Source organism: Bos indicus, chromosome 4 (genome assembly GCF_029378745.1).
Source record: "Bos indicus isolate NIAB-ARS_2022 breed Sahiwal x Tharparkar chromosome 4, NIAB-ARS_B.indTharparkar_mat_pri_1.0, whole genome shotgun sequence".
NCBI lineage: Eukaryota > Metazoa > Chordata > Mammalia > Artiodactyla > Bovidae > Bos > Bos indicus.
In genome coordinates, this window is record NC_091763.1 from 94351670 (window position 1) to 94360347 (window position 8678).

Consider the following 8678-nt stretch of genomic DNA (forward strand, 5'->3'; position numbering starts at 1 on the left):
TTAACTTCAGCCAGCCTTTCCTCAAATTATCACAAATTCCCAATTAGTGAATTCTAAACAGGGTTTTCCCTGTAACAATATACCAAAGACTTGTATGATGTGTTCTTTATTGCTTTGAATAACATCTGACAAGTTTCCAAGTACCAGGCCACCTGGATATTCTCTATCTGTCAGGAACATGTGGTCACAGAGGTGCATTGGAGGGTAAGAGGAAATACAAATCAGGCGCAAACATGCAGGGTAGTAAAGGAGACAAAAGGGAGAAAAGGACCCTTCTCTCTCTCTCTTTTTTTTTTTAGTATCTAATATATACCAACTGAAGTGTTCAAATTGTAGGCACTTTATAGTGTAAAGAAGAGTTGCAATTTATATCTAAATTTAACAAAGCTACAGATGGAAATAGAAAACTAAACCTTTTTGTATGCATTCCGGCAGTTATTAGAGGGGGTTCAAGAGAAGTTGGCAGAGAAAGCACATATTACAAAAAAATTAAGCTTGTCTTTTTTTTGTATAACTTATCCCTCACTGCAGATTTCCACTTAGTGTGCAAAAGGAAATGCATGAAATACTTAAAAATGTTATAATCCCAGACAATCCGTTTTTCTAGTTCTTATCTTTTATCTTCTGAGCTCGGCCTCTTTCACAGGCAGATCCTCCGTCTGCCTGATTACAGGGGCCTGTTGTCTGTAATTGTCTTTGTTTATTAGGGCCCTCTGTCACCATGAAGTTTTCGTGTGTTCAAAATCTTGATTTAGCAGTGAGAACATCAGGCAGGGAGCCAACTCTGCTACTAATTAGTGTAAATCAAAAGGGGGAAGCAGGGAGATAAAAACCAGGTCCCCGTGGAAGGGGCTGCAGCCAGGGTTAGTAAGACCGATGTGGCAGGTCAGAGAGTTGAATGAGACAAAAGGGCTTAGAGAAATGCGACTTAGGGCCAGAGTCTTTTGTCTCTTTTCTTTGATTGCACCCCTTCAGATGCAGCAAGAGTCTGTGGTAGCCTCCACTGATTGTTCTCCTTCTGTTCTCCTTCTCCTTCTATTCTCCTTATCCTTCTGTTAGCAGCTTCCCATTTTGTCCCTTTCTTCCCCTTCCCTCATAGGACTTAGGTCCCAGCTGGTCTAAGTCAATCAAGGTGGTGCCATTCCGCTTGTCACCGAGTGGCATGTGATCTAACTCTGGAAAGGGACACTTGCTAGTGGAGACATTCTGGGAAAACCTTCTTTGGTCTTAAAAACGAAAAGGCAAAATGATCCCTTTCTGTTTAGCAGATGATATTGATGACCTCAACTGTGACAGCTACCTGTTTCCATAAGGACATTAGTCTAAACATTTTGGAGTGAGACTGTGGAAAACCTAGATCCTGAGCTGCTGAGTTACATTCTGGAACCATCCTACTTTTGGACTTCTTGTTGGGCAAGAAATTTTCCCTTAAACATTTTAAGTTGGCTTTTCTTGCAGCTGTTATGGAGTCTTCGTCATCTTTTTCCTCTATAACTTTTAAAACAACTCCTTTTGCCTATTATAAAGTACTCAGACATTAAATAAATGCTAAATAAGACATGTACTCCTTTGATGGAGCCTGTGGTGGTGTTACTGAGAGCAGTTAATAGCTGAGAAAAGGAAAACATTTATAAATGAAAAACACTTATAAATGTTGTGGGTTTTTGAGTTGACTGTTTCATCCCTTTTCTTTTCCATCAGTTTTTTCCCCTGATTCTCATGCATGTTGTTACAGTGTGACCCTGCCTGTTTGCACCCCTTCATCTTATCCAGGCTTTGATTTCAGTAGAACTTTCTTCCAATCGAAATTCCTTCCTGGGAATTTGGAATTGGGAATAGGAAAGACATCAGTCTCTTTAGGTGTCTGGGCTTAGAGCAAGTTTTCACATTTCCCTTTATGTAGATTGGAAACCAGGGAAAGCAGGTTGCAACAAGAACAAAAGAATGACACGGAGAAGGGCAGAGAGATGCAATGGAAAGTTCTGATGGTTTTCAAGTCTCTGGTTCCAGTTAATTCCCAAGGTTCATCTGTTTGCCCACTTATAGGCATCATGACACTTCACTAGCTGAATCTTATAAGTTCCCCTTTTTGCTTATGTTAACTCGAGTGAATTTCTTTTACTAGAAACTAAAAGAATCCTTAAAATGGTGGTGTGCTGGTAGATGTTTAACAATTGTCTTTGTTAAAAGCCTTGATTTTGTAGCACTTGCTGATTTCTATGATATAAATACTCCCACTGTAGCTTATTTCAAATTACTGAAGAGACATCACTGAATGTGGAGTTGGGAAGAGATGAGCACCTTGGTTCTGGTGAGCCAGTTTGAGAAGGCTCTTGTATGCCACTGCCTACCGAATACATCACAGGGCACACTTTTCAGAAAATCCATTAAACAGGAGGTTCAGGGATATATACTAAAGGCTGCTAAGCTGGGAATTCTGGTATTAAAATCTTTTCATTAATTTTAAATGTGCAGAGTCTTGGGACTCAGGGAGTAGAGGAAGTAGGATTAAGTCTTTAAATATTGAAAAAAATACTTTTTAAAGTATTGTAATGATTTGAGTGTGTTGGCACTAGGCGGGAGGTAGGCAGCTTGGACTGAGGAAGGGGAAGAGGCTGGGAGTGTAGCTGGGAAGATGTAGAAGAGGGTGACCTAGATAAGGGCAGGGTCCAGGCCTTGACAAAAAGGAGAAAATCACCTCTGCAAGTGAGGACAGGGCTCCTAGGGGTGAAAAGTTAAGGCTACCTGGTACCCCTGGCCACCACTCCAACAAAAGACTAAATTAGGTCATTTTGACAATCTGTAAAATCTTCTGACCTGCTTTGCTTTTGTCTGAAGTTCCTTTAAAGAGGAAAAAATCTTTTGTTATACAATTAAAGATAAGGTGTAAAATGTATATGTAAGGTTGGAGTAATGACTTTATTGTGAATGAGGTCAAATAATCAGTAAGTCTGGTATCGGATCCTTCCCTCCTCTTGAAGACAGCAAGTTGGGAGGGATGGAGAAAGATGGTATCAGGACTTTTAAGAAGACCCTTCCAAGCCTAGCCACCTTCCCACACTTGATTGCTTGGCCTGAAACACCAGTCACCAAGTCTTCAAATATTGGACTCTTCAAATGTTGAACTGCTCCTCAATTTTAAGACCAATCTCAAAGCTCACTCCTCTAACATTTCCTATGGATCTCCCAGGAAAGTTGGGTTCCCATAGTTGAGACCCCTGTGTATGTATGTATAACCCATCTTGCTGTCCTGAACCCCCAATCTTTCCTCTCATAGGTTTGATGTTCAAAAACTGGAATTTTTGGACAATACGCATTGACACTCCTAAATCCCAGAACTTGGATTTTTGTACTTGAGCTCATGAATGAACATTTCACATGCATTGTTTAGGTTCAATGACTTCAATGTCTTGGTGCACTGGTAATTTGTACACCTATTTGAATAGTTACTCCTTGACATTTATACATGAAAAAATGAATGTGTTGATGTTAGTGGTAAGAAGAGTAGATCATAACTTTAGTTCATGAGACAAAGTTGGAAATCACTGGACACACTTGAAGGGGTATGTTTTAGCGTCAGTCCAGTCCAGGGGTTAAGCCTGTTGACTTTGCTCATTTGTGGAAAAAAAGATCAGAATTAAAGAACACATATAAAGTGCTGGAAAATATATTCCTGAAGAATATATCTGAAAGGGGATGTGATCTAATTCCTTATATATGAATTGAGTCCAGAAGGAACAAGATTGAAAGATAAAACAAGGAAACTATAAAAGTACTAGAAAAACACACTAATAAAAATTTTCTAATCTCAAGTAGGGAAGACTTTTCCAAGCACAATACAAAGTCTAGAAGACTTAAGGCAGAAGACAGATACCTGGACTGAATAAAACTATTTAAACTTTCGTAGAGAGAGAGAGAGAAAGAGAGAAGGCAATGGCACCCCACTCCAGTACTCTTGCCTGGAAAATCCCATGGGCTGAGGAGCCTGGTAGGCTACAGTCCATGACGTCGCTAAGAGTCGGACACGACTGAGCAACTTCACTTTCACTTTTCACTTTCATGCATTGGAGAAGGAAATGGCAACCCACTCCAGTGTTCTCGCCTGGAGAGTCCCAGTGACAGTGGAGCCTGGTGGGCTGCTGTCTATGGGGTCACAGAGAGTCGGACATGACTGAAGTGACTTAGCAGTAGCAGCAGCAGAGAGAGAGAGAATTGAAAAAAAAAGAAAAAACTCAATAAATAAAATGAAAAGACAAACTGGGAAAATTTTTGTAAGAAAATTAGGGCAGACCTCAATATCCCAAATATATAAAGAGTTTTAACAATAAGATAAAGTCAAATAAGTTAGTAGAAAAGTGGTCAAAGTATATGAATAGAAAGTTCATAGATGAGGAATGCCAAATGACAAAAAAAAAAGTACAAAAAGTTGTTCAACCTCACAAACAACTAAAGAAATAAAAACTAAAACAGTGAAATATTTTTATTTCAGATTTGCATAGGTCTAATGTGTGATGATACCAATATTGGGAAGCTGTGGAAAGCAGGCCCTTTCAAAGCAATGTTGGTGGGAAAGAACATTGGTATAATTTGTTTGGAGGACAACCTGGGAATATAAAAAATGATCATACTCCGTGACGTAGCAGTTCCATGATTAAGAATTGGTAACATCCTTTCAGATGTGCAAAAAAAAAAAAAAAAAAAACGTAGCTGCATACCTAAGAATATTCACTGAAGTATTATATACCTGCTTAGGTTGCCAGATTCCCAAAATCTACTTTTTAGAAATGACATTTTTATTATGTGCTTTCTGATTAGAAGTACTCATGTGCATTGTATGAAATTCAAATAATGCAATTTTGTTAAAATGGAAATAAAATTCTACCCTAAAGATGATAACTGCTAACAGTTCAATGCATATTATTTCCAGGCCATTTTTGAACATAAACATATGTAATAAGTTGAACCCTTGCTTTCTCTAAACTTAGGAACGGGTTGGATTCAGATAAATATTTTGAGATGTATTTCTCCTCATCCCAACTCTTAGGAGCTATCTGAAACTTACAAGCTGAATACATTCAGAAAGCTTAATATCCTTCACTATCTGAATTCACTAACCAAACTTTAATTCTTGCTGTCTGAATTCAGAAATAAATAAAAATTTAGATAGCCAGGGATAATTATATGATTTTTTTCCACAAAAGTTGAATTTTAATATACACTATTCAACAACTTGATTTTTTTTTTGCTTATAAATATATTTTTAACATCATTCCATCTAAGTTCATAAAGACCTATCTCATATCTTTTTAATGGCCACATAGCAGTCCATTGTTTAGTCACTCAGTTGTGTCTGACTCTTTTGTGACCCTGTGGGCTGTACCCCACCAGTCTCCTCTGTCCACGGGATTCTCCAGGCTAGAATACTGCAGTGGGTTGCCATTTCCTTCTCCATGGGATCTTCCCCACTCAGGGATCGAACCCACATCTCCTGCATTACAGGCAGATTCTTTATCACTAAGCCACAGGAGAAGCATTCTCTTGCATAGCTCTATCATTTATTGAATGAGTTTCTTATTGATGAGCGTTTTTGGGTAACCTTAGTTTATGTACTGACATGGAAAAGTGTCCAAATGAGTTATACATGTGTATGTAGAATGTATATGTATTTCTTTTGTCTTCCCTTTCAGCTCTAAGAATTCATAACTATTGAACCCTCATCTCTTATGTCTCCTGTATTGGCGGGCAGGTTCTTTACCACTAGTACCACCTGGAAAGCTCAAGAATGTATAACTTTTAGAGTTGCATGGTTTGGTTCTTAATTATAAGATATAATTATACTTTTAATGTGTCCATGTTAGTTGCATCTCTCCATCTACAGTAAATTGTAAGTCCTTTGAAATTGCAAGAATTGTCTTCACTTCTGTGTTTTCCAAAATGCGTATAAAAATGTTCATCACTCACTTTGGAAAACAGTTTGGCAGATCCTAAAAGAGTTAAACATAGAGTTACCCTCGGACCCAGCAATCCACTCTTTTACTTATTTAAATTTAAATATGATTCAAAATTTTATGTCTCTTTTACATCAACTGTAGTTTTTTTTTTTTAAACCTTTTGACCCCCTTTGCCCAAATAATACATTTTTTGAGCAAATCAGGAGGTTTTTTTATTCTTCAAAAAAGTTTCTTGGCATTTAAAATATAATCTTGATGAAGATCTTGAAAGAAAATTACTAATTGAAATAGTGTCACTGACATCTTAAAAAAATTTTTAATTCTGTAAATGGTATATACAAATAAAGCAACTGCTAAATTCCACAGGTGTAAAAATTACATATCTATTACCATTGTTTGACAATTTCATCAAGAGAGTATAGATGAGAGCTTAGCCTGAAAGTTAAAAACACATCTTTTTTTATTTGGATTTTCTCAGGGGAAATAGCCTAAAACACTGGATCTTCTGTTTGAGCATGTTTCAGGCTCTCCCCTGAGCCTGATCTTCTCCATATATGATGGGAAGAAGTGTGGAAAAGTAAATGTAACAAGTATTTGTTTTAGTGAAACCTTCAGAACCCATGTCTGAGCCTGGATTGGACACTAAGCCCAGGGATTTATAAAGGCCAAGCCTGCCCTCTGAGGTTTCAACCCTTGATATTCTCTATGAGTTGAGAAAAATAATGATTTCACTTTTGTGTGTGTGCAAATGTTGTTTTTTTTTTTTATCATTTTTAATTGAAATATAGTTGATTTACAGTATTATGTTTATTTCATATGTACAGCATAGTGATTCAGTATTTTTGTAAATTGTACTCCCTTATAAGTTATTACAACATAATGGGCATAATTCCCTATGTTATATAGTATAACTTTGTTGCTTAATTTATTTTTAAGTTAAAAAGTTGGACAGTATGTATAGTCTGTCTAAAATTTTATAAAAGAAAAAAATAACCTGGTTAATATATACATGGAAAATAATTCTGATAAAATGTATATAACCAACTGGTAAGATCCCTTGAATTAGGAAATGGCAACCCACTCCAGTATTCTTGCTTGGGAAATCTATGGACAGAGGAGCCTGGTGGGCTGTAGTCCGTGGGGTTGCAAAGAGTTGGATGACTTAGCAACTAAACAATAACAGCAATAATCATCAGAGGAAGATTGGGACAAGGTGGGTGACAACATAAGAGGTAGTCACTTTTTTGCTATAATTTTCAGCAATATATGGATATTTTTATTATAAGAATATTATTTTAGAAGCAGAAAAACATATAAAAAGTATACAAATATAAGAGTGTTCCTTATGCTTTGAAATAGCAAAAAATTGGATGTCATAAATAAGGGATTGGTTAAATAAATTATATCCATATTATTGAATACAGTTTAGCTCTCCCCCAAATATAGTATCATCTCACACTTATACTGGAGAAGGCAATGGCAACCCACTCCAGTACTCTTGCCTGGAAAATCCCATGGACGGAGGAGCCTGATAGGCTGCAGTCCATGGGGTTGCTAAGAGTTGGACACAACTGAGCAACTTCCCTTTCATGCACTGGGAAAGGAAATGGCAACCCACTCCAGTGTTCTTGCCTGGAGAATCCCAGGGACGGGGGAGCCTGGTGGGCCGCTGTCTATGAGGTCGCACAGAGTCGGACACGACTGAAGCGACTTGGCAGTGGCAGCAGCACACTTATACAAAGAACCAATAATAATGATATGTTTCTATATAGCTCAAATTGTTAATTATATCTAGTTAAATATCTCAACTTTCTGAGTTATTTCTGTAATGTTTCAGTTCTTAATGAACAGCATGAATTACTTTTGCAATTGGAATGAAGGGTCATTATTCAATGCATATTGAAATTATGGATTTTATAATATTTTTTAGGTCTTGAGAATTAACTACCCCACCATGTTATATCAGATAAGTCTATTGCTTAACTTTTATGTGTTAGACTTTTGTATACATTTCTAGAAACATATAATGTATTTTAGTTAGAGACTATTTAGATATCACTTTCCTTTTTTCTCTAGATCAGTGCTATTCAATAGAAATTTAATGCAAGCCACCTATGTCATTTTAAATTATCTAGTAACTACATTTTTTTTAACTACATTTTTTAATGTAGTTTTTTTAAACTTTTTTTGTAAAAGGAAACATGCGATTAATTTTAATAATTTATTAATCCAATATATGTAAAATACTATCATTTGACATGTAATGAATATAAAAATTATTAATAACATTTTACATTCTAATTTTCATACTAAGTCTTTGAAATCTGGTGTGTACTTTATATTGGGGCATATTTTAACTTGGATGCTAAATTTTCAACAGTTAAAATATCCTACCAAAACATTACATTGTTTTTAAAGGAAGAATATTTTACACTGCTTCAGTTTTTAAACTTGAGTTAAAATTAATTAAAAATAAAAAATTCAGTTCCCTAGTCATAGTAGTCATATTTCAAGTGGTCAATAGCTACATGTGGCTGGTGGCAACATACTTGAAACCGTGCGAATATAGAACATTTCCACTACTGCAGAAAGTTCTGCTGGATAGTGCTAGTCTAGACACTGAGCTCTTGACTGATAAAATCAGCTCATCTTCAGAGTCCTACTTAACAGTGCCTGTCACATAGTAGCTATTTCATAAATGAGGGATCCATTCATAAACCTGAGTTG